Source organism: Podarcis erhardii (assembly GCF_964252035.2).
Source record: "Podarcis erhardii genome assembly, chromosome: 10".
Taxonomy (NCBI): domain Eukaryota; kingdom Metazoa; phylum Chordata; class Lepidosauria; order Squamata; family Lacertidae; genus Podarcis; species Podarcis erhardii.
In genome coordinates, this window is record NC_138500.1 from 45,688,304 (window position 1) to 45,716,088 (window position 27,785).

At 39.3% G+C, this 27,785-nt stretch overlaps 1 protein-coding gene across 7 annotated transcripts in view; it reads right to left on the bottom strand.

Annotated features, from left to right (window-relative positions):
• Positions 1–27,785, bottom strand: part of CNOT2 (CCR4-NOT transcription complex subunit 2) — a 55,021-nt gene that overhangs the window by 23,291 nt on the left and 3,945 nt on the right. For 3 of the 7 annotated variants that reach the window (XM_081878425.1, XM_081878420.1, XM_081878421.1), the window contains exon 2: positions 4,186–4,255. The exons of 2 other annotated variants lie outside the window; for them this stretch is intronic. The gene's annotated coding sequence lies outside the window, so the exon portion shown is untranslated. Of the gene's footprint in view, positions 1–2,161; positions 2,379–4,185; positions 4,256–27,785 lie in introns of those variants that run through there. 2 more of the 7 variants (XM_081878422.1, XM_081878424.1) reach the window with 2 other exon arrangements.

Genomic DNA, 27,785 nt, shown 5'->3' on the forward strand with positions numbered 1-27,785 from the left:
AGTCATATATGATGATGTCCTCCTTAGGCCAGCTTCTTTTATATCCAGCCACTAATGTTCAGTGAAAGTTATTGCGCACGCGCGCTCTCTCTCTCTCTCCCGTTACAGATTAAAAGCAATTTCCGTACGTTAGGAACACAGACTGTATTATTTATATCTTGGTATATATGTTTGGTATATTAAAATAACAGTTTAGTCAGACAATAATTCGAAACTGAAGTTACTTTTTATTTTTTTGGTACAAACTGAGCTACAAACTGCTGAACTGTAAGGAACCTCTTTGGTTCTGCTAGTTTATGAGGAGCAGGCAAAAACCGATAAAAACAGAAGAAACAAAACAACATTAGTAAAACAAAGACAATTATTATGTATCCTACAGTACTTCACAGTGTCAAGCAGACATAAAACACTTATTTCCATAAAAACAGTTGAGAAAAAGGGGGGACTAGGCAAGAAAGATTCAATAAATATACCGTACAGGTAATTTAAGTACACTTTCAGCTCTTTTTTGTTGCCCTGTACTATGCTCCAGTCCTTTGAGGCCTAGTCAAGGACAGAAACAGATGCACCAACTATGCCAACAAGAGGAAGCCCACAAGCAAAGGAGGCACTAAAACCTTCCTCCTCCTCCTCCTCCTCCTCCTGTGACAATGGCAGTGCCCCAGAGGCACAAATGGCATCTTGCTCTTAAGGTTGATAGTAGTAGTCTCTGTTTACAACTCAGGGCTTGTTTGTCCTCAGTGCACAGGAGCTGCAATGATCTGACACTGTACATAGTCTTACAGAAAGCCTTTGTGTTACATAGCTTTTAGAAATCATTTCAGGGATGTAAATATATGAACACCTTGGCTTAAACATCCCCCCCCATCATTCTAAAAGAAAATATTCCATAATCCATTTTTCCCTGAAAACAAACAAGAAAGCCTTTTTTGGGGTGAGTAGGATGGAATCCACAGTCCCCGCCTTCACTCCTCTAATTTTTATTTCACACAAAAGTAAATTCCAGGTTTTCCCAATACACTTAGGTAGCGCTCTCACTTCACAATTGGCTCACAAATCACCTACAAAATGGAATGCAGTATTTAACAGGCTAAGGGGATTATCTCCTCTTTTACTCTAGCTGAGCAAAGTGATGATGAGCTGAGAAATTATTGGTGGCAGCTGCTGCTCCTAGCAAGGGTGAAGAAGAGTAGAGTCAACCAAGGTAATCTTGCATGCAGTGAAGCCAGAAAGAATGTTCTTTGCCAACTTACTACTCCCTTCTCATTATAACACTACCCTACCCTACTATTACTACCATTGCATTACCCTCACTAAAAATAAAAAAGGCAGAATTGCTTTGTAGTTATCAATACTTGCACTTAAAGTTACAAACTGCCAGCATAAAGACATAAATCAGTAACCACGGCAGATTTAAGTTTGATCTTGTTCCTCAGAAAAGTTTGTGCTGTACCTTTGGTGCAGAAAGGAAGGAGGCCCAAGCAAGCCTCACCTGCAATATATTGCCAGGTGAAGGCACCATCATGCTCTGGTCCTCAGGTTTGATTCCCATATGGGCCAGCTGCATAGTCCCGCATTGCAAGGGGTTGGACTAAGGTGATCCTCAGGGTCCCTTCCAACTCTATGATCCGATAATGCCAAGGTTGCCTAGTAAACATGAGGAACTTTCATGGAATGTTTCCCCATTTGAAACATCAACTATAGAGACAATGATAGTCCACCCATCTCCTGAGCGGAGTTGCCATATTTAGCCAAAGGAAAATATAACTTCCTCCTTTTTGGAGCAGGGAGTGGAGCAGTAATAGCATTGTCATTTCACACATGTTACGCTAATGCTTGCTCTCTTTGAAGAATCTTCCATTAGGCACGATTTTTACCTTCCTAGCCTCAGTCTCAAGATCAAAGTACTTTCTTCCTCCAGTGATAATTAGTTCTAGCCTCCCAGTTTTCCTATACTGTATTCTTCTATGGCTGTTTTTAAAGGATTTAAATTGTAAGATTTTCTTAAATTCAAAGAACTATAAATCTTTGCTCATTCCACCAAAACTAAGAAATTGTAGTAATTCCTCACCCGTACTCCATCTACTGATGGCTACTTCTTAACAAGCACAGCTTTTGAAATAGGTATTATTAGCAATAACTTATACTGGAGTTTATTTACAAGTATAAACGAGATATATGAACCTACTTCTGGAATTCTTGGAAAAACTAGGTCTGTCCCACAAGCCAGTGTGGTTTAGGCACTCTCATCATTTTTATTTTCATCATGAGAATTGCCTCCATGTGCATTCCCACAAGGGAAGAAAGAGTGAAACCTGAAGCATCTCTAAGTGGCAAGGGAAAATATTAACTTGAGTACCCTTCCCCAGCCAAGACAAGGGATTTGCATTCCCAAGTATAGGCATACAAATAGCCACATGGCTGTGGTAACAGCAGCTAAGAGAAAGATGTTGTCATAATGGGGTAGTTAGTATATGATCTGTTCAACAGTAGTTTACATCTTGTCTGAGAAGTCATAAAAGGGCAGAACAGATTTTGTAAGAATAACAAGCTCTTTAAGGGAAGGCAAAAATCATATTCAGATTTTAGATATCTAGTGTTTAAGGTTACAAACTGTAAGACTCCTCTTTGAAGATATTTAATTCAAATCATGTCTGATTAATTATAGATTGGAGCTGGGAGGGCGGGCGGGAATTCTGTACATTTCCTCCAAACAGCTTAACATTTGCTTCTGACACCAAACAATTTGGCATTCTTGCTCATTCCCTCAAGTTTGCTCAGGGTACTGTCCTTAGTACATGATGCAGACTCTTAGGAATTTGAAACATTTTTCCTCTGAGGGAGAGTCTTCTCATCAAAACTTTGCTCTCTTGTACCACCTACAACTCTCTGAAGACATTTCCCTGAATAACTCTTTAATCAAAGATATTAGGACTTAGCTTTAAAATATTCCAATAGTGGTGGCATACGGTGCACCACTTCCGAAAGAGATCAAAGGAGACATGCAGGTACATATGGAAGCGATTTCCCTCAAGTATGCAGAACTCATGAGGTTTTGAACTAATGCAGCTCTGTAGCAATCATTCCAGCACAACAAGCTTTTCAACTTGCCAGATGGAACATCTCCCCCCCCCCCCCCCGTTCCCATATTGTCCTTCTGGTTCTCCCAGCCCCACCAGAGCCCAATTTGGGTGATACACAGGGGACAGGGAAGGGAGAAATCCCTGCTGCACTAGCAAATGTCTTCAATGAATCCTGCTCTAAGTCTTCAATCCTATGCATGCTTATCAGGAAGCAAGCAAGCACAGTGGGATTTACTCCTGTGTAAACAATACATAGGACTGTTAAGGTCAAGAGGGTTCTTAAGGCTGAACAGGTTTTCCATCACAATATGTTAGCACAAATACCAGACAGTTATCCTAATCTCAAGAAAAGGAACACATGTGCATCAATCAGGGCTTCGTGTGGAAAGTCCCTTCCCAAAATCTTAAAATCCAGCTGTTCAACTGCTTGGCTGGAACAGGATGGAAAAGCAAGGAATTGAAAAAAATTGCCTACTCCTACTTCCAAACAGCTGAGCAGTGCTTTTCCCTGAAGAGTTATGTGCATGCAGTCTCAAATGTTGGATCAGTGAGAGGAACTGAATAAACACTTTAATATTAAGGTTCAAATAAATACATTGAATAAACATACCTTTTAACAAATAGCCCAATGGGCACTCAAGGTGGCTTCAAAAATGCCAATGGCAAAACCACTAAAATAATGTACAAAAATGTACACAGGGTACACTTCAGTTATGACTAACTAAAACGGTAATTCAACCACAACAAAGTGTTACCAACTCAGTTTAAAAGCAGCAATTTGACTTATTAGAGCTATAATATTGGAAGCAAACTTCCCATTTGGGCATTTCCCCCGTCCCAAGTATTCCAAAATGTTTTCACAAGAAAACCACTCATCTTACAAACCCTCCACAATCCTGAATTGCCATTATATGCAAAGTTCAACAAAAAATAAATTAAAATAAAAGATTGCAAAATTGCCTACAAACATTCAGGTTACTTTTCCATCCTGGACTGGATCAAATATTTATCAGTGAAAAACTTTATTTATTATCTGTTTACAAACATTACTAGAAAATCTTTCCTAGAAAACCTAACACACACTAAGAAAATATCTACCTACCTAAAAACTGTACTTTTGCCCATTAACTTTTTTGTGTCTGTTGAAGCAAGCAAGCTTTGATGGACACTCCCTGTAAATGAAGTAGATTAAGTTATTAGAAAAGTTAAGGGAATCAACAACTTTAGCAAACACAATAGGTTTTATTTCACTATAAAATGAAAAATCATATTATAAAGTTAAAGGCTAATTTATATGTTACTTACAGAACTGAAAGGATCTTCAAAAGCATTGACCTTGCCATTATGAAATGTGGTACAACATAAACAATATATGAATTCTTTAACGGCAAGGTATTATTGCCAATGTAAATTAATGTTTTACAGGATTAAAAAAGGGCTATCAAAAATTAGCTACAAGTCTTCTACTTATATGCTCCTTATTTACTTACTGGGAACATACCAAATACATTGACCAGGTCAAGGGTCCACCGAGTCCAGAACACCGTCTCCAACAGTATCCAACCAAGTGCCAATACAAATCTCAAGCATGGGCATGGATGGAGGTGGTATTCTGGGTTTGTTTTTGTTTTTTAGTGTGCCAGATGGTAACCAAAACAACAACCACCCAGCCACTGAAATATTGACAGTTAATATGGGCATCAGTGTTAGCAACTGAGATATGAAAGCTAGGAACTAAATGGCACCTTAAACCTAGGTTATAGGTGCCACAAAGGATTGTCTAGGCGCACTTTTTTATAACAAAAATACAAAGTCGAAAATGAATAAACTGCAGCCTGCTCCTCATAAACTGGTAAAATCACATAGTCTAGTGCTCATCTGAAGGCTGAAAAAAAACCAAAACCTTACTTCCCCTGCCCGTCCCCCTAATATTCTTATGAGGGTCCCTTCTCCAGTCTTCAGGATGGCTGGCAGTGGGGAGGCAGAAAAAGGTTCCTTCCAGCAGTGGCAGTTTTAATCTGAAATCTTAGGTGCAGTACTGTGTCCAGAGCTCAGAAGCTGCTCGCATTAATGAAATTCCCTGTTGCAAAATGTGCCTAGGACAATGAATTTGTCTCATCTTAGTATGTTCAGCAGTGTAAGTTAGAACTAGAATTAATGGGAGGAGTAGAGAAAGACTGGGGAAACGAAGAAAACGTGAGACGAAGTGGAATATACAAGAAACCAAGAAAGGAGAGGAAGAGAAGTCCGTCAATGATTGTATTTTTTAATGTAACATATTGTGTAATATGTAATTCTTTTTTCCTTTTTTTATTACTTTTGGGGGGGTTTTCTTCTGCTGAAATGAATCAGAAACGCAGTAATAATAATAAATGTCTAATCTCCTTTTAAAGCCATCCAAGTGGTCACCATCACTACCTCCCATGGAAGCAAATTCCATGGCATAGTTTAACTATGCACTGTGTAGAGTAGTACTTTCTTTTGCCTCCTTCACACAGCACATAAATAAACAGTGGAACTCATTCCCACAGTAGTCACTTCTGTTTATAAATCAACTAAAAGGCACACAGATACTGTTAAATTGCTTTTTGTCAACTGGAAAGTATTACGTTGATATAGATGTAAATGTTACTGAAACACATTAAAATGTTATGCAGTATAAGTTTCCCACTGGTTGTTTTTTTCCTTTGCCTCCCTAAATTTTGAAGACTGTGGATGCAGAAGAGTGTTCCATGACCGCTTGTTTGCCTTACGAGCTTCTCCTCGATAGGGCCAGTCCATAAGAATAAAATGTTAAGGTGAAATGTACTCTTAATGCAACAATTCAAGGGAATTACTAATTTCTCTAGCACATGAAAAGAACTCTGACTCAGTACAGTTGCTAAAGGGCTGAGCCTTCCTTTATGATAAGCAAGTGACCCAGATTCACTTCCTTTAATCTGTCCTTCTCTAACAGCATACAGAGGGCAAAACACATCATAGTCAGCCCAGGAATATGGATCTTAACAGCATACAGAGAGAAGCCACAAACAATGTGTAAAATCTAACTGAAAAAAGGGCATGCTTTGATGCTATGCATGCATCTTCACTTAGACGTATGCCCCATTAAATTCAAAGGGCCTTATTCTCTGTTAAGTGCTCATAGGGATTGAGGCCTCAATAGCAGTTACTTTATACACTAAAGTGTATGAGCTTTAAACTAAAAAAGTTGTTAAACTGCAGTCTTTCATTTCAAGCCGCTTGTGCAGAACTGGTCAAGGGTGCTAAAGGAGTTCCATCAATGTAGCTATCCTTAAAGGCCAAGAGCAGCTCCATCCTCAATCCCCTTCTTCTTGCAATACAGTCATACCTCGGGTTGAAGTAGCTTCAGGATAAGTATTTTCGGGTTGCGTGCTGCGGCGACCCGGAAGTAACGGAGCGCGTTACTTCTGGGTTTTGCTGCTCACGCATGTGCAGATGGTCAAAATGAAGCATGCGTAGAAGCGGTGAATTGCGACCTGGGCACGCACAGACGCAGGTTACGTTTGCTTCTAGGTGCAAACAGGGCTCCGGAACAGCTCCCGTTCGCATCCAGAGGTACCACTGTATACATACATATAATGCATGGTGGGGCTCCCTCAGCTGTAACAGCAGGAGTTTGCTTAAAGCAGCAGCTCCATATATAGCCCCAGTCCAATACTACAAAAATAAGAAATACAAAAGGGGGCGGGGGGAGAATTCAAACCATCTCTTACATTTAAGAATTCTTTGTTCTTTCTGTGGCTACTGCAGAGACAAAAACTGCCATTCATTATATGGCTTCCTTAACCCCACTGTTTAAGGACAGGAAACGAGAAGTGGGACTGTTCACTAATTTAGCAGCACCTGCATGTCCAAGGGGAAGGAGAAAGAGTGAGACATTGGCACCGCATGGATTTGCCCCCACATTGTTTTTTTCCCACCATACCCATGCGGGAGGTAACTGCTGAGAATGATGGGCTATGAAAGTCAGAGCAGCCAGCTACAGAAAGAATGACAAGCAAAACATGGATTGCAAACTACAGATTGTGCCCAAGCCAGATAAAAACTAATGAAATAAGGAAACAAAAGACTTGACTCCATTACAGTTTAATGACTGCATTTTCAATTAATTAGAAACTTTTATTATTGAAGACTGTTTTTATGTTGTAAATGGCCTTTTAAGACCGCATACTGAGATAAAGAATAAATTATAGAGAAATATTACAGTAACTCAAGTTTATTTTAAAAACCCTCTCCTTAGCTTGATAGTACATCTCTCAAAAAAGTCAAAAGGTACACAAACCACAGTACAAAATACAGCAAAGCTATAACGTTACGTAAGTTCTGTTCTATCATTGCTTATTTTCTCTAATGAGTTCTTGTAACTATTAAAACTGAGCCACCTACACAACAGACACAGCGGTTCCATCACTTATTTCTGATCATTTTCCCACACCCAGGAATTATAGATGGTGTATATTTGCATTTATAAACACAGAATATGCAAAAATGGGGATATTAAAATATAGCAAAACAAGTATTAGAAACTGAGATATGAAAACTAGGAGCTAAATCGCACCTTAAACAGAGATTATGGGCCAACAATGGAATGTCTAGTCTCACTTTTTCATAACAAGAATACACAGCTGAAAATGAATGAACTGCAGCTAGAATATTATGTTCATTTTCCACATGGTCTAGTCCTGCCCCTGTCCACTCCCCTAATATTCCTAACAGGATCTCTTCTCCAGTCTTCAAAGAGTAGCAGCTGGAAATGGGAAGGCAGAAAAAGGTCCTCCTTTCCTTCCACTCTGCAGTTTTAATCTGAAATCTTAGGTGCAGTACTGTACCCAGAGCTCAGAAGCTGCTCGCACTAATGAAATTCCCTGTCACAAAGTGCGCCTAGAACAATGGGAGTTTCGAACACTGAGCAAAACACTGCCGAGCATGGCTACCTAGGAAATTTTTATTCTGAAACCCAGGAATTTGAAAGATTTTAATCTCCGTGCAGGGCTCAAATAAGAAAGTGAAATATTTTCCCAACCCTGAAAATACAAAACTGAGCAATATGAAGATACAATTCAGAGTTCAATGACAACATCTTTTCCTATCTCTCTGGATAGGATAACTCTAGATATCTCGTGTCCCCCATCCATCAGGAACTAAAGAATCTCTATTCAAGACCATAACCTTCTCTCAGCAAAATTACCTATGTGATCTAACATTAGCATTTGTTTTTGTGAACCAACTGTCTTTTAAATTGCTCCCTACTGGATCCAGCATCCTGCTTCCCATTTCCCACAGTTGCCAGGCAGATGCTTTTGGCAAACTCCCAAGCAGGACATAAAGACCACAGTCCTCTCAATTAACACAGAAGAATGCACTAATGGATGGGGATAGGATGATAAGGCACCATTTTTAGCCAGCTAGGAAAAGCCTGGCCCATGAGCTTACATAGCTCCAACTCTCGTCTCTCTCTACTTCCATGCAGGCAGGGGTGAAAGAGTTAAAACTAGTATGGACATGCCACATACAGAAATGAAGCACTGCTTAACACAAGAAGATGCCTGAAGTCTCTCACATATAACTAAACACATACAATTTTTGTACACAACATCGGGCTTTGTTTAGAAAAGTTGTTGAGCTTTGTTGAGCCCCCACTCAAAGAGGCTTTTAAGCTGCTTCTTTTTTTTGGAATGAAAATCACCAAAAAAATCAACACTTCCAATATAGACTGCCATACACCAGGGTTTTTAATCGGCCATAGGAAATTCTGCCTGGACAAATTTCGATGGACTGGCTGTTTTCGACGGACGGATCCCAGATATGTCCAGGAAATTCCGGACGTATGGCATCCCTATGTGGCTTATACTGCACAAAGGAAAGCAGGGGCACACTGCCATGCTCCACCCCCTCCAGCAGATCACTTTCCCCCTTCCAAGAGTAGAGGACACTCCTTGTTTCAGATCGTGACCACCCAACTCATGGAGGGCTGAAAACAATAAAAAAGTGATGCACTGGAGTGGGATGGAGTTTGGCAGCATGCCCCTCCTCTTCGTTGCACAATGACAAAAGCCTGAAATACACGGTGTTTGCAGAAATCTATGCAACTTGTTCACGTAGAAACCCTTAAAAAAAAAAAAAAAGTATTTAGACCCAGAATACAATATGGCAAAATATTCTATGCTAGAGATGGTATTTGAATGTGTTATTTTGCAAACTTTTTGTTATGTTAGGCTGCATCAAGTGGAAGTGGAAGGATCAGACAATTATTTCATTTATTTGAAAATGAACTTTTCACACCCAGGTAACTTTTCTGAATTGGCTTTTCACATCCAAGATGGCAACAAGAGGAAATCAATTACATTCCAGAGGAAGGCATTTACTCCTACCTGGGCAGGTTAGAATATGCGAACCAAATCAAGTAAATGAAATAAAGAAAGGAGTAATATTTACTCAACTCACATGCAACGCATATGAAAAACAATATTCAATATTTACATTTTTTAATTTTCCACCCTAAGATGACCCAAGGTGGTTTAAGTATGTTGCAAAGTCATTGGTTACAATAGGTGATCCGTGAGAAAGAATTTTAACACGGATTTCTGAACATCTTTTGGAATAGCTAAACTCATTTGAAAAGCTGCCTATGTGGCTAGAATCAGCAAGCAAGCTTAAAATAATCAGCCTAGAAGGAGTATTTGTGGCTTGCCATTGCCTTTGCTGTCAGCTTGCCACTTAGGGGGCCAATGGGAAGACAAACTAAAGAAAATTGTATTGTTATTCTAACACAATTAATAATGTAATGTAATATAGCAATCCCAATAGAACATTAGGACATCAAAAGGTGTTAAATTATAAAAAGGGGTGGATGGGAAACTGCTTTCCGGACTTCTCTCCCATTACTACAAAATCTGGATGAATCAATTTGTGCTCATACTAAATTAAATAATAATAATAATAATAATAATAATTTATTATTTGTACCCCGCCCATCTGGCTGGGTTTCCCCAGCCACTCTGGGCGGCTTCCATAAAAACCAGAAATACACTAAAATATCACAGATTAAAAACTTCCCTGAACAGGGCTGCCTTAAGATGTCTTCTGAATGTCAGGTAGTTATTTATCGCTTTGACATCTGATGGGAGGGCGTTCCACAAGGCGGGTGCCACTACCGAGAAGGCCCTCTGCCTGGTTCCCTGTAGCTTTGCTTCTCGTAATGAGGGAACCGCCAGAAGGCCCTCGGCGCTGGACCTCAGCGTCCGGGCAGAACGATGGGGGTGGAGACGCTCCTTCAGGTATACTGGGCCGAGGCCGTTTAGGGCTTTAAAGGTCAACACCAGCACTTTGAATTGTGCTCGGAAACGTACTGGGAGCCAATGTAGGTCTTTCAAGACCGGTGTTATGTGGTCTCGGCGGCTGCCCCCAGTCACCAGTCTAGCTGCCGCATTCTGGATTAGTTGTAGTTTCCGAGTCACCTTCAAAGGTAGCCCCACGTAGAGCGCATTGCAGTAGTCCAAGCGGGAGATAACTAGAGCATGCACCACTCTGGCGAGACAGTCCGCGGGCAGGTAGGGTCTCAGCCTGCGTACCAGGTGGAGTTGGTAGACAGCTGCCCTGGATACAGAATTGACCTGCGCCTCCATGGACAGCTGTGAGTCCAAAATGACTCCCAGGCTGCGCACCTGGTCCTTCAGGGGCACAGTTACCCCATTCAGGACCAGATTTCAGAATAAACATTTTAACTGATGCTGCAGCAAAGTTATGAAACAATTTCTACCATGGCTCCCTACACCAATAAAAGAAATGAAGTGAAGTGCAACTAGCATTCAATTCAAATTCTGATGAAAACAGAATTTTAGGACTGCCACTTAATAGAACAGTCTGCATCAACAACAATTTTGTCTGGTTCATTAACAAGAGATATTCTTTCCTTGTTAAACATGCCAAAGAGTCATCCTAACACTGCTTTTTAAATTCATTTTTTGCATGACTGTCTTATCATATGTACATTCTCCAAAGAGAGAAACCTACAGAAGACTCTTAAGGTGGAAGCCTCCTACACTTTAAACAAGCCTCTCACTGCCTTTGATGGTCTTCAAAACACAGCACAAAGTGAGTTCTTCACTTACCATACCTTTGCAGGCAGAAACACCTGCAAATCCCAGTGCAAGTTCAGAAGTGGACCTGAGATCTCCTCAAAGTCATCTGTGAATGCCAGAGGATCTGGGCAAGGTACACAACGTTACTTATGGCCCCCTTCACTTTTTCTCCTAAACTAAAAAAACCCAAATGCTGTAGCTCTTTCCTTAGAGGCTAGTTCTTCCACACACACACCCTAATAATTCTGGTGGCCCTTTTCTGCACCTTTTCTAGCTCTATAATATTCTTTTCAAGATGCAGCAACTAGACCTGTTTACAGTATTCCAACTGTGGCTGCACAATATATTTTTATAAAGGAATTGCAGTATTGCCAGTTTTATTTTCCACCCCTTTCCTAATGATCCTCAGCCACAGACTTTGTCTTTTCACAAATGCTGAAAAAGAGGGGCAGCTGTTTCCTTGAGCTATCTATGACAACACCAGGATCCCTTTCCTTGTAAGTGAAGGCCCCATCACTTACACTTTACACTTATTTGACTGAACCACAATTACCATTTAAATACCAATTCATCCAGTTTGGAGTGAACCTTTTGCAATGCCTTGAAATCCCTTTTATTTTATCACCCCAAATGACTTGGTGTCACCAGCAAACTTGTCTACCTCCCTGCTCACCTCCAGGTAATTTATGAACAAGTTAAAGAACAGGGATCCTAATACAAATCCTTGAGGACATCACTTTTTACATCTCTCCATTGTGAGAAATGTCCATTTCTCCTTCCTCTCTGCTTGCTGTTCTTTAGCCATTTGTCAATTCATAAAGAGGCCTGTTAAAATAATTTTCACCCCACTTTATGTATTGTATTAATCTCATGTAGATCATTTATATATAAGATCAAACCAAGGATGCATATACAGAAAGGATCCAGGCATTTCCACGAAAAGGCACATTCACTATAGAGTAATAATATTCAAAAGAAATACTGTTAACTCAGTAATGTGTTCACTGAACACCTGGCGTTTCTACCAGCGGCTTCTCAAATTACAATTAAACAAGCTATATTGTGTCAGTTCTTTTTGACTACAACATAATGGGTCACAGAAGGTACAGTAGACATCTGAGGAAATAGATGTGGCAATAGATTCAATGAAACAGTGTCACCTTTCCTTCCACCTCTCTCTCCACTGAGATATATTAATAAAAGTATGAGATTTCTTTTAATAAGGCCACAAAAGTTGCTGGCCTTCAAAAAAGGTCTGCCAGCTCTCAGCAGGCTGAGAACTCTGTCCTGCAGCCTAACCCATTTTAATGCCGAACACAGAGGAGGAGACTTCTCTCCTCCAGCTCACTACTTTCTGAGCTGAGCATGAAGCAGGGACCAGGCACTTCTTCCCTCCTCCACCAGTCTGCTCACTCAGCTGAATGGCTTCCTGGTTACCTATGGCTTTCCAAGTTAGTGATTAAAGACAAGTCTGAGCTAGTGGACTGCAAAGTTATAAAGCAAAACAAGCTCTAGGAGGGATTCTCTCTAAAATAAAATGAAAAGGGAGCATTGAATGCTAGCAAGCAATGCATTCTAAGCTACAATGGAACCCTATGTTATGGGGAAAACAAATCACATTACAGTATTAACCAGTCAGGAAAATAGTTCATCTGGTTAGTACAGATGTTGGTTGATGACAGACATCTCCATCTTCAGCTTTCTTAAGCAGGTCAGCAAAAGAGCTTATTTATTGCCTTTTATCTCCTACCTTTTGCTCTAAGGACATTGTTCACACACACCCTCATCAGTTAATGCCTACAACGACCCTGAAAGGTAGGTGAAGAGCTTGCGATCAACTCCAAGGTCACCTTGTTAGCTTCATGACTGACTGGGGATTTGAACTCTGATCTCCCAGGTCCTAGTCCAACACTCCAACCACTAAACCACCCTGGCTTCCTACTGTCCTTCTGCTATGGGGCAGTTCTATAAATTGAATCGGTAAATCAATATGGGGAAAGGAAAATGTAACTTAGAGAAGGATCTGAAATATTTTCCTTGAAGCTTAGATATATTTTATTCTGGATGTTGTCAACTGCTGTGAGATTTAAAATATGAAGCGGCATAGAAATAAAAATAAAAATAAATTCTATTGGGGGGGGGATGGTGCCTTGACATTCCATGATGGCGACAGTAACTGAGGTTTAAGCTGGCATTTGGCAATTAGCTTACACATCTGAGTTTCTAAGACTGATAGAAACATGGGAAGCTGCCTTATACCATATAAGATCACTGGCCCATTCAGCCCAGTATTGTCTATGCCTGGTTTTAGGCAGGAGTCTTTACTAGCCCTACTTGGAGATGCTGGGGATTGAATCTGTGTCATTCTGCAAAGCTGATGCTCTACCACTGAACCCTGCCCAAAGTTCAAAGAAATCAGCATCTGAAGACACATTTAAATCCTGGTTTCCCTGAACAAACCAGTTAGAATTAATTGTCACTTGCAAAGTTCAGACAAAATGGGAAGCTGCAGGTTATTTGAAACAGAAAGTGGAAGCTCTTTATCTCTACGCTCACATGCAAAGGAAGGGAACTGGGAAGGAAGAGAACCTGAGGCTTACCATAGTTTATTCTCATAATCCAAAATCCTTGCTTACTATTGTATGAGCTATTTGGTAAACCTCACTGATAAGCAATTGACCTCAACATGTTTGCTTTTCCAAAGATACTCAATAAAGCTACTTACTTGGCATAGTTTTTATGTATCTTAAGATACTTTTTTGTTGCTTTAAAGCATGTTTACCTTACTCTTCTACTGAAAAGGCTCCTTGAGGGGCCCACATAAGATCAAACCAAAAAGCAAGGTAGCCCCTGCCTGCAGACTCACAATCATTCTAAAATATGTGACACAAAAGGAAAAAATGAGGAGGAGGAAAGAGGAAAAACAAGCTAACTCAGGTACAAATAATTTTTCATAGTTCTTCTAATGACCAGCTGAAATTCAGGGAGAGAAGCTAATGGAGTGTCTCTCCTTTCCATCACTTCCTCTGCTGCAAGCAGATTTGTCCTCATCAATGATAAAATACTTTGCACTATTCTGCTAAGGATGTTGAGAGTTGCACCACAAAGCCTGCAATCCTATACCTAATTATTTAATAGCAAGCTCAAATGAACTCCACAAGTTTTACTTCTGAGTAGACATTTACCAGACTGCAAAATTAATTGAATGGGAAACACATTTTAGCTTTCATCATATATCTATTTTCTGATAACACTGTCTATGTTCATGTAAACAGTTACTTCAGCCTAAAGAATGAACTGTAGAGTTTAATATTAACTTCAATATTGTTCACTTAGAAAAGATGGGCAGTAGTAAGTCCTTAACTTCTGTCCCAAGAATGAGTGATCAATAGTAAGCCTAGCTGTGTTAAATGGGGTGTGCTTCCAGGTACTGGGCACCAGATTCCAGCATCAGTTATGCTACGGTGAACAGTATCTCAGATTTTAGCAGGATAGTTGATCCAGTAGAAGTTGTCATTGATGGAAAGGAGGTGATTTCACTTCCCTATGCAGCGCCCTTTGTTCTCTAAATCTGCTCCAGAGGCTTGGATGACTTTTTCAAACAGTGTGATAGGTAACAGTTTTCAGAAAATGGATTCATATACCCTCAGCTATACACAGAACCACAGAATAGAATTATAAATTGTAGAGTTGGAAGGGCCATGAGGGTCATCTACACCACCACCCTGCAATGCAGGAATCATGAAATACTTTCTTGGAAGTTTTTTTTTTGTTCTTTAATGTCAATATAACTCTTGTAATTCTATTTCGGAAGTTAAGCTATGGTTAAATTATCACCTATATGCACTTTTTACAGAAATGCAGTGAGTTACCTGGAAGTACTTCTTATCTGTACTAACTGCAACCAAAAAACAAGCAGGTGTCACTTTAAGCTACAAAATGCTGCCATGCAATTTTAACCCTTCAACACTTTTATTTTTTAACGGTAACAATCTGATATTTGGGTCCAAAGATCCCATTAAAGTTCTAGCTAGAAATAAAGGTTATAACTGATTTCATTATGAGAATGTTAAAAATTGTTAATAAAAAGTAGAGCTTATTTGTCATAATCTGGCACACACTTAACTCAAACTTGTCTTGGAGCTTAAGTGGTAACTCATTAAGTGGAACTTAATGAGTGTAACAGTGCTATTTGAAAGCCATTTTAAAATACATATTTTTGAAAGATTAATTATAATTAATTTATTTTGTAGTTTTCAAGTTTAAGTCACTGCCTACAATTATAACACTAGTTTACCTTCAGATATTTCAAAGTGTTTTCAAGAGTTTTCAATATTTTCCTTAGAAATCTTAACAATCATGAAACATTGCAGTGAAACAATATGTGCACTTATGATAATGAAAGTAAAATAGGGTTTCAAAAACAGCAAATACATGCAACTGTTTTAAACTGATGGGGCTAACTGATTCCATTTTGAACAGATGTCTGGAACAAGAAAATGGAAAAAATAGAAATGTCCTTACTGTCCACACAACAAAGAAATAAAATGTAACTTACTTTCCTAATAAAGTAAATAGAAGAGAGCAATACAAAAAATTCAACCTAGGAGAAATTCTTCTCCAAGCCATCCTGTCAACAGGAGTTTTGCAGAAGCTAATTACCAGTAATTAATCTTTGTCTCTTAAAATTTAGAAATAAGGGAAACCCTTGCCAATAGTAAACAGAAGACAACTTTTTAAAAACAACATTTTATTTGATGTGTATCTCAAGTTATGGACTCTTTTACAAATTTGTGTGTATTTTTAATAAACAAAACTATAAGCATACATTTTAGAAAGACAACTTTTCAATAAAGCTAGACCTTTCAAAAAGGAAGCCAACTTCAATATACATACCTAAATTTATCAGCACTTCCAGTATAAAATATACTTCTGTGTTTTTAAATGGTTACCTCCCAGTTTCATTTTCTATAACCTCATGGACATTGAGTGCCGCCTCATTCTCATCCAAACCAATTTTCTGGAGAGCCAACTTTTAACCTCCAAACTAACCAAACTTTTTTTTTAAAAAAACAAAAACATTAGTGCTGATACACAAGTGCAGCAGGTTTAGTATCTTATGAATTTCTCTTGCTGTCAGAAAGTGTTAGATATATTCTGTTAGTATCTAAACTCCTTACTTCCTCCTAGATGAATGAGAACGGAACAATATCATTGTAATGGGGAAAAATATGAAGGACTTCAGAAGACGAGATAGAATACATACAGACATCATCTTAGATTCCAAAGAATATAGAAACTATATTTGTGATATTCCATGAAGCAGTTCTACGTTACCGTTTTCTATTTTTTATATATATTTTTAAAAGTTTGTCATTTCAGTGATCTACACAATAGCCCAGAGACCAAGTACCGGTACTCACTGTTGTACTTCTTGCTAGCTTTTGAGACAATTGCAATATAGAGAGAATACCTGAAGAGCCAAAGGTTTCTTAAAACTTTGTTCTGAAGATGGAAACTCCTTATCTATTTCAACTTTTAAAATTGAACCTTAAAGCAGTTTGCCTCTTTTTAGCAGTGCAAACAGCTGAAATAGAAATATCAAAGAGTGGAAAGATGTTGAACAGAAGCAAGGGAAGAAAATCAGCTTCCATGCCAAAAAGCAATGATCTGGCACAAAAGACCAAGAAGTTGGTTGCATGAACTCTGTAAGACCATCCTCTCTCTTCCTGCAATGTGGTTGGGAGCAGACTTCTTACAACGTTGTTTTGAAAAACATTAACAACAGGGGTGATTTTAGCATACAGTTGTGACACAAGACCATCTATTCCACTCCACCCTAGGCATCCTCAACTTTGGAGACTAGAATGTGGCTCAGGAATAAATTTTTAATGGATGAAGAAAGGGCAAGGAGGAAAATTAAATTTACTTTACTGACACATTCTAAAAAGCAGCAGCATACTTGTGAGTTTGGCATTGTCTACTTCAGTGGTAGCTTTGGTGCTCTACTATTGCTAAACTATAAAACAGAAATCTTTACAAGGGTTCAACAACCGGGTGAGAGCTCCTACATTAGAATAATTACAAACCTGAGTAAGTTTCATGTTGGTACTCTCTAAGTTTAGAGGGTCTCAGCCTGGTGTTGGGCAGACTGGGAGTGCTGGTGGTCTATCAAGCCCCCTGTTGCCCAAATGCACCCCTGACTAAGCTGGCCAAAACTGTATCTCGCATGGTGTTGGAGGACTTCAGTATCCATGCAGAAACCGATGTTAGGCCTGCTCAGCACTTTATAGTCTTCATGACAACCATGGGGCTGTCTCAGTCATCAGTTCAACAAAATGAGCAGTGCACACCCTCAATGTAGTCTTTACTCCAAGTGATGAGCAGTGAAACGAAGTTGTGACAGGGCAAAATGCAGTTCCTTGTCCTAGTTGGATCATTACCTGGTGAAGATTAGACTAATTACTGCTATTCCCTCTCAAGGTCATGGGCCTTTTTGAATGGTCTATCCTCAGGGATTGATGGAATATGAGGGGTTCCTGAATCTACACTGGGGATCTTTCAGAAGAGAAAGATCTATGAAATAGTGAGCTGAAATGAGTGATTGACATGATCACTATTAAGTGTCCTCACTGCCGTTGTGGAGCCCCAGTGGTTCTTTTGTATTCTGAAGAGCTTCATACCATGAAGCAAACTAGATGAAGACTAAAGCGCAAATGCCGCAAGTCTGACTCTGAAGCAGACTGAACGCTTGTCAGTGGGCATAATCTTGTCTACCGTGGTGCAGTACAGGCTGCAAAGAAGGCTCATATCACAGCCTAGATTGCTTCTTCTAATAGCAAGCTGGCAAAATTATTTCACAGTCTGGAGGTTACTGACTCCCACTCGAGAGGTGGGAACTTTGGTGCATTCAAGGACCTGCTGTGACCAACTGGCTACACAATTTGAGGATAGGGTTGCTTGACTTCAGAGTGACCTTGACTCTTCAGTTATTGTAGTTACAGATGAAGTATCCAAAACCAGAGTTGGTGGTGTGCTGTGGGATTGGTTTCAGCTTGTACAGGCAACTGATGTGGACAAAGTGTTGGCAGTAATACATCCAACCATATGCCCTCCTAACCCTGTCCCCAACTGGCTTATTAAATCTAAGGCTTGACTGCTTAGCTCCAAAGCACAGTTAACACTTCCCATGGTGCAGCCTCTCCTTAAAAACCCCCAGCTCTGGACCCCTTGGACTGGAATAATTACAGTGGCACCTCGAGTTACAAACGCCTCAGGTTACAAACGCTTCAGGTTACAAACTCCACTAACCTGGAAGAGTTACCTCGAGTTGAGAACTTTGCTCCAGGATGAGAACGGAAATCGTGTGCCGGCAGCACAGCAGCAGCAAGAGGCTCCATTAGCGAAAGCATGCCTCTAGTTAAGAACAGTTTCAGGTTAAGAACGGACCTCCAGAATGAATTAAGTTTGTAACTAGAGGTACCACTGTACTAAATATCCCTTCTTGGGGGAGGTGGCAGACAGGATTGTAGTGGGACAGCTGCAGGCATTCTTGGATGACACAAATTCTTTAGATCAGTTCCAATCTGGGTTCAGGCCAAGCCATGGGATTGAGTCTGTCTTGGTCGCCCTGATAGATTACCTTTCTAGAGAGTGGAACAAGGGGAATGTGACCTGCTTCTTGAGCTCTCTGGGAGTTTTGGTACCATAGACCATAGTATCTTCCCAGACTGGTTCTATGGAATGGGAACTGGAAGCACTGAATTGTCATTGTTCCTGTCCAACCTTCAGGACAGAGTCCAGAGAACAGAACTAAAAGAGTACTTTTGGGGGCCTCAAGCAGTTACACTATGACACTACTTTATTCCCAGTGCTACTTAATATTTACCTGGTGCCACTGGGAGCAGTCTTTAAAATAATTTGGAGGCAGGGTGACATCATACACTGATGACACTCAGCTCCATTTCTCCATAACACCTGAATCAACAAAGCTAGACAGGCCCTGGACCAACGCCTGGTGAAGTGGTGGGATGGATAAAGGAAAGTAAGCAGAAATTGAATCTTGGCAAGACCGAGGCACTGTGGGTGAGTGGCTCCTATGTCCAGAAAATTAGTCCTAGAAGGGTTTACTCTTCCCCTGCAGGAGAAAGTACATAGCTTGATTGTTCTTCTGGATCCAGCTTTGTGACAAGAAATCCAGCTAGCCTCGACGGCTGTAAGCACCTTTTACCAGCCGCAAATGGTGCACCAGCTACAGCAATTCCTGGAATGGGAGACCTCGACCACAATAGTTCAGGCATTGGTACTACATCATTAGATTACTGCAATGCACTCTATGTAGGGCTTCTCTGTGGCAACACTCACAGTTTGGAACCAGTGTTAGAAAGTGAGATATAAAAGCTAGGAGCCAAATTGCTAGAAAAATAAACCATATTCAAGTTACTGATGTGGGTGATTTCCACATTATTATGATGTGGTTAAATGCTTCTTCGTGAGCAATGTGGACTCATGGAACTAGAATGGTGTGTTCAACCTAGAGTAGAATCAGAAGGTTTAGCACACCTTGCAGCAGAAGGCTGACACTATGACTGTTCTATGCAACTCCATAAGCTGTCCCTTAAAGGCACTGGACTTAAAAGGAAGCAGCTGTAAATGTTATCAAGACTAGGAACAGAAGAATGGATTCCAAGGCAGACTCACTTGATCAATCTGGGTACATGTAGCTTAGCCTCATTTATCTTATATACAATCAAATACCAAAAGCTTTCAATGTAACTGTAGGGGAAGATATAAAAGTGATCTTGAGCTGTAAACATGAGAGGGGAGATGCTCAGGTGGTGTTGCATACATTTCTTGCTGGTGGTGCAGTCAATATCAAATCAAATGATACAAACATACTCATAATGATGGTCTATGCGCTCACTTAAACCGTCAAAAGGCAGATTGGTTCAAGCAAATATTCAACAGGTTCATCAGCATAAGGAAGATCATGCACAAAATTTGAATTCCAGCCTCTCTCAAACGTGTTCTAACAAGTACTTCAAACACACGATACTTTACAGAGCCTCAAAACAAGTGCTGTTCAGGAAAGTTCTTAGGATTGATATGCTTGACCTATTTTCAACTCTTGGGAATAACAAAACCTTGAATTATGATACAGAAAGGGATGCTACAACTTTCATCCAACCCATAGTCCACTCTGGAAAGAAGATAACTGTAGACAGTCATGTAAGGCTCTACAATCAGCTTGCCACCAAAACAACTCAGATCATCTGAATCCTTATGGCCGAAGTCTTCAACTTTTTTCAAACCCAGGCTCCACCTTTACCCAGACATCCATCTGAGGATCCATTTCTTAATTTCTTTATCATTTGTAGTAGTGCTGCTGTTGTAACCTACCTTTGATCAGACTATGTCCAGCAATGAGTCCCAACCCACCAGCTGAATACTACATGTGTAAACTGTCTGATCAAAGGAGTAATTTTTGCTGAATATGATTTGTGCCATCTGAAACAAAACAAAAAGTAAATGTGTACAGTTCACCATTTGTACAGTCCACTGGCCCACTGATAAACTCTTCCAGACTAGTTTTCATGGTAAAAAAAAAACCCTGTAAGCTACTATTTTATACAGGCAGAACAAATAACCTAGCAGTACAGCCCTTAGTCCATTGTAAAGATCAGGGACACAAAGAATGAAATAACCCAGTATATCTATATGCTACTTTCCAGTGCTTTTTCCTTTCCTCTTCATTCTGCACATGTATTTTCTTGGCTGAAAAATGGTACAACTGTACAAAAGCAGGTAAATTTTAGTTTTATTCTATAAAAGCACCCTCTCACACCACATGGGAAGAGAAGCTAAGAAATGTAGTAGATTGCAAAGAACAACCAAACCACTTTAAGTTATTGGGGTAATGAGTAAAACAGTGGTTCTTATATTTTGCACTATTTTCAATACAGCATACGAACAACTGTTGTACAAACTGCTCCAATAACTTATTTCCAGGTAAACACTCTACTCATAACATTTAAACTAAAAAGTTTAGCATCTCCCAAAGGTATATGTAGTAGATAGTATTTCCTTCTTTGACACAATCCGCCCAAAAAATTCAGTGGGAATGTGGCCAGCTTCACCGTTAAAGTGTGCCTGTTCCAACTAGAGTTGAAGCTAAGCTTCTTCTGGTACTTCAAGAACATGAAATATATTGGGTGATATCCACTGTTAGTCATACTCAGAATTGACTCACCAAAAATCAATCCTACTGATTTCAGTGGAACTCCTGAGCATGCCACTTTGGTATCACCTATTATGTATAACAGCTGATAAAAGTGGTTAAGTATGGTAAATTTGTGAAAATATAACTTGCCTTTATTTTATTGAAACAACAACTACCCAAAGATGAAGATGTAAGTTGTTACAACCCCTGGTACATATATATATTTGACAATTAGGAAACTAAAAAATAAACGATAATAGAAAAATCAACATTGTAACAAACAAAAAGTTAGTTATGTTATCTGAGCTTAGAAGCATTTTCACACATAAACATAAAAAAATAATTTCTGGAGAAAAGGTTCAAAGATATAAATACCACCACAATGTAATTAAGAAGTTGCAATAAATTTGAATATCAAATACACTTTATAATTCTATCCACTGTTACTTCACATAGCAAGCATCAATGTAACTGAGTAAATGACAATTAATTCTATTCCAATCCCAGTAAATATATTTTTTCTTAAAACAACAGTATAACTTCTTCTATTTATCTAAACAATATTTGTTTCTGAAAGACGAATTGCTTCCTATTCTGAATTTTTACGGCAAGCCTCAAGGTCTTCAGAAAATGGAAGGTTTGAATGAAATGAAAGCGGCTTCTCAACTCTTTTCACATATTTATGAATCTAGTCTAGTCCAACGCTCTGCAATGCAGGAATCTCATCTAAAGCATCCATCACAGATGGCCATCCAAACTCTGCTTTAAAACCTCCACCTTCCAAGGGGCTCCCAATCCACTATCAAGCAGCTCTTACTGCCATAAGGTTCTTTTTGATGCTTAGTCTGAATCTCCTCTCTTGTAACTTCTTGTCAACATCCTTCTTAAATTCTGGTGGCCAAAACTGGACACAGTACTACAGATGTGGGCTGGCCAAGGCAGAATACAGCGAGACCATTACTTCCCTTGAACAGGCAGGACACTAGACTTCTGTTGGTACAGCCTAGACTAGCATTAGCTTTTTTTGCTGCTGCATCACGTTCAGCTCTTGTTTAGCTTGTGGCCTAACTAAAATTCCTCAATCGTTTTCACATGTACTACTGGCAAGCCAAGTTTCCCCCATCTTATATTTGTACAGCTGCTTCTTCCTGCCTAAGTGTAGTACCATGCATTTATCCCTACTGAAATTCGTTTTGGTCCAGTTCTCCAAACTATTAAGGTCATCTTGAGAGCTAGTATGGTGTAGTGGTTAAGAGCGGTAGACTTGTAATCTAGGGAATCGGGTTTGCGTCTCCGCTCCTCCACATGCAGCTGCTGGGTGACCTTGGGCTAGTCACACTTCTCTGAAGTCTCTCAGCCCCACTCACCTCACAGAGTGTTTGTTGTGGGGGAGGAAGGGAAAGGAGAATGTTAGCCGCTTTGAGACTCTTTTGGGTAGTGATAAAGCGGGATATCAAATCCAAACTCCTTCCTTCTCCTTGATTATGTATTCTACACCCTCCCAGAATGGTGTCTTCTGCAAATTTGCTGAGCATCCCCTCAATTCCTTCATCCAAGTGATTTATAAAGATGTTGAACAATGGGCCCAGGACAGAACCCTGCAGTACCCCACTTTTCACTTTTATCCAGGATGACAAGAAACCATTAGTGGGCATTCTTTGGGTTTGGTCAGTCTACCAGCTACCAATCCACCTAACAGTAACTTTGTCCAGCCCTCATTTTACCAGCTTCTCTGCAAGAATATCATTGAGGACTTTGTCAAAAGTCTTACTGAAAGAAAGATACACTACATCTACAGCATTACCCTGGTCTTCCAAGCTTGTAACTCTTTCCAAAAAGAGAAGTGAGATTTGCCTGTCATGACTTGTTTTTGAGAAACCCATGCTTGCGTCTTAGTAATCACAACTTTTCTAAGTGCTCACAGACCATTTAATTATCTGTTCTAGGACCTTTCCTAGTACAGATGTCAAACTGACCAGTCAGTAGTTACATAGGTCTACTTTTTCCCCCTTTATGGAGATGCAGACAACATTTCCTGCCTCCAATCTGCAGGGACCTCACCTGTCTCCAAGAATTCTCAACGATTATAGAAAGGCCCTGAGATTACATCCACAAGCTCCTTTAGTACCCTTGGATGCAGCTAATCACGTCCTGGAGATTTGAATTCATTTAAAGTAGTTAGGTGTTCCCTTACCACCTCTTTTCCTATATTGGGTTGAAGTATCTCCTTGCATCATTTACTATGTTATCACCAGGTTGGGCACTGCTTTTCTTTTAAGTGAAGACAAAGGTAAAGTACATGTTGAGTAGTTCCACCGTCTCTCTGCTACCCAAGAGCATTTCTCCATGCAGAGGACCTAATACATACTCTCTCTTTCTTTTGCTTTTTCAAACATGGTTGAAGAAAGCTTTTAAAATTATTTTTAACCTCTCTTGAAGGCCTGAGCTCATTTCTGAGCTTTGGTCTGCTTGACTTCTCCCGGCATTTGTTGGTTGCTCATGTATATTCTTACTTTGTGATTTCCCCTTTCTTCCATTTCTTATACATGCCGTTGATACATCTCAGCTCATCTGTAGCCACACTAGATTCTTTAGATGCCTCCCACTTTCCTTTCTTGTTGGAATTGTCTGCATTTGGGCCTTCAATATTTCTCCTTAAAGTAACTCCCATTCCTCTTGGTCTACCTTCTCTTCGAATATTTCTGACCATGGGATCTCACCCAGAAGTTACTTAAGCATTTTGAAATCTGCCTTCTTAAAGTCCAGGGTGCATGTCCAACTACACTCAGCTTTCCCTTGCCTCTATCATGAGACCCAAGAGGACATGATCACTTCCTCTCAAGGTTCCCAGTACTTCCACTTTGTCAACCAGTTCCTCCATTAGGTTCAAGACACATGATCCCCTTGTTGCTTCTTCAAGCTTCTGGGAAATGAAATTGTTAGCGAAGAAAGTGAGGAATTTGTTGGACTTTACATTCTTGGCTGAGATTGAGTTCCAACAGATTTCAGGGTAGCTGAAGTATCCCATGATTATTTTATCTCTCCTTTTTGAATGTTCGGTAATGTGCTCTAGGAAGGCAATGTTCATATTTTAAGTTCCAATATCTTCTTTATACTATTATTCTAGGAAGATGAAAGTGTTTTCATATCAGATTGATTTCATTAATGAAATCCAAATACACATTCCTAATTAATTTATTTCAAATAAGAACAAATATATTTCAAATCCTAATGGGCTTGAACAGTGTTAGAAAGTGGGATAGAAAAGCTAGGAGTCAAATGGCTTTTGGGACCTAGGTTGTGGGAGTCAAAACAGAATGTTTAGTCACCATGGGGGGGGGTGTCGGCAACCCTATTTATTTTGATAAGCATGAACTAATACGCAATTCACGTAAGTGATACATTGTTAATATCAGTTTTTAGCAGAAATTGTTAATACATGTTTAATTTGGTGTTTACAATAAAAATATTGGTACCATACTTCATTTTTTCCAAACACTCTACTCTTTATTGTTAAACTCTTTGACATATTGTCTAGCCTTAACATATACTTTGAGGTTTAAAGCACATGCATTTCAGTAATCCTTGAATGTCAGCCAGGTGCAAAAAATAGCACCCAGACTTTTTTAGGTTCTTGCAAATGGAGAATCTTTAGGTGCAAAATGCACCTGGTACCCTGCTAATTTTGAATCCTGGACTTAAAGTTTAAAGCTTTCCAAGATACTAAAAACTAATGTCTCTTGTTAAATTTTACTATACACACTCTGCACTACTCTCTCCCGGGTACCTAGAGAGTCCATTCCTTTTATTCTTGTGCAACTTAACAATGCCAACCAATTTCAAGGTCACATGAAATATAAAAACCTGCCATCTTCAAAATTATCTTTTAATGTACAGTGATAACACAGGGATGTCCATTTTCTGTACCTCTAACAGAAACTGGATGTGCAGGCATTAGAAGGTGACAACATCTATCTCTATACTATGAAAAGGTGTATCTGCATATTGCATACCGAAAGCGCACCAGTAGGCCAGGCAGAGGTTCATTTGGCTACTTGGCAGCATTATAAACAGGTTCTGTTTTTACATACTTTGGTTCAAAAGAGCCTCCTAGCATTTGTATACTTCATAACCCAAATAACTGTTTTAAAAATCATCAATTACAGTCCCTCTGCCAAGACAAGGAAATTGTATGAGCTATGGACAGAGGCTCTCCAACTCAGTTGCATTCAAGGCCTACAGATTTATTTAGTTTGAGGATGAATTTTTTTAAAATGAAAACAGAATTCTAATATACAATTTTATCCAGAGAAGAGGTCCAACCCTTAAATCAACTCCTCACAACCCAGAACTGTTTGAAGGAAGCATGTAGCTTATAATCACCTGGGAGAACACAGTCAGATATTTTCTGATCAGAAAGTCTGTCCTGTTATTTGTAACAACCAAACAGCACACAATTTCCGTAGAAAGATGGGATATAAATTATTGTAATAAATAAAATCAAAGGAAGCCCCAGAGTTGATTTTAGAACCAAGGGTGGTATCCAAACAAGTGTGGCTTAACCACACACATTCAAAACTATGGCTACCTTAAGCTCATTTATTTCAGTGGATCTAGTCAGAGTATGGCTTATGTTAGATACAACCCTGAATACATAAAGTTAAACTGGATGTTCTGTAATGTTTTTAAATCTAAATGAATAAATTTACTAGTTTAGCTTTTCAATAACCTAATTTGAGAGTACTTAATATACAGTCAAATGTAAGCAAGTTTTTAACGGTATGTGTATGCTAAAAAGGCAAGTTTAAATGGCAGGTATAACTGAGTCCCAACACACAAGACTACTACTTGTGGATGTCATTTATTTCACTACTCGGAAATAAATAGGAGAAGCTTTTTATCACAAGGAACCCGCAAGGAGGCCAAATCCTGTGCAAAATTTTGAAATTAGGTTGCAAATCTTTCTGTTACCTGTAAAAGTACAATTTTGACTTTTAAAGCTAGTTCAAATGTGCCAAGAAGTTTAATGATGTCACAGGCTACTTGTTAAGCATTTCAATTTCATCACTAAAACAGTTCAATAACAGTATCAACTATGATCAATACCTGAGGCTGCAAGTCTATATCCACTCACCTGGGAGTAACACCACTGAACTCAATGGGGCTCATTTCTGAGCAGGCATACATAGTGTATTTCACACATAATTGCTAAAAACAGAAGCAAGCAACAAGCTAAAGTGATAAATTAAAAATGCTCAGGTGAACATACATATAGAAATGGGTAGAATCTCCATAATATATTGACTTGACTATTCACTACCCTCTTTGACATTCTAATACTATTTCTTCATTTTATGAAGACATCTCATTATACAAACAACTGTTATCGCCTTCACCCTCATGAAATTTCATATCTAGTGTGTCACAATGTGTGCTGAGATACCTTAACAAACCAGGAAGTGCAGGAGAGTTTCAGAGGACAAAGACTGCCTCAAGTACTATATACTGTCTACACAGAAAGCAACTCCATGTGAAAGTAACATGTAAACAACACGTTACTTAAGTAGTACATAAATAATATTTGATTATTGTGCAAGCATCTACTGTATATACATGTTATGGGAAACTGCAGTCAATCAGTACATGGAATTTTATTGCCTGTAAATAGTACATAATTAGACCAAATTATTATCTAATATATTGGTCTATCTAATATATTGGTTATTTATTTCATCATAAATAACCATTACATGTTCATCTTAAGTTGACTTAAACAGCCTTTTAAAAAAGAGAAAGAAACTCACACTTGCATTACTCTGAAACTACTGCAAACAATTTTATGAGGGACTTAAGAAATAAAGAAACAGTGATGGTCACAGTGTGGTAATTTTGTGAATATCTATTTTGAATCCTTGAAAGAAACTTGATTTTATATCATTAATTTTTGTATTTCAGATACTGTAGTGAACATGGAATGCACGTCTCTGCATGTTTACTCAGAAATAAGTGTAACTGAATTAAAGTGGGTTTACTTCCAGGTACATGTACATAGAATTGCAGTTTTAATAAGCAAAGAGGAAAGTATCTCCATGGCAAATTGTAGAACATGGTAATGTGCCACTTTAAGTGGCACACTTACATGGAAGTAAGCACCACTGAAACAGTGGAACTAGTTTTGAGTAAACATGCACAGGACTGCTCTGCAAATGAAGTAACTGCCACAACTTATGATTTCCAAGTAATGTATAATTGGATCCAGAGTTCCCTTGAGTGGGACAGAGCTCACAGGATGCCCTCTTGCTTTCTGTGAATGCTATCCTTCTCCTGGAAAGTCTGTTCCAGAGGGCTGAGAGACCCTTCTGAACAGTGGGTGAAGTGGTG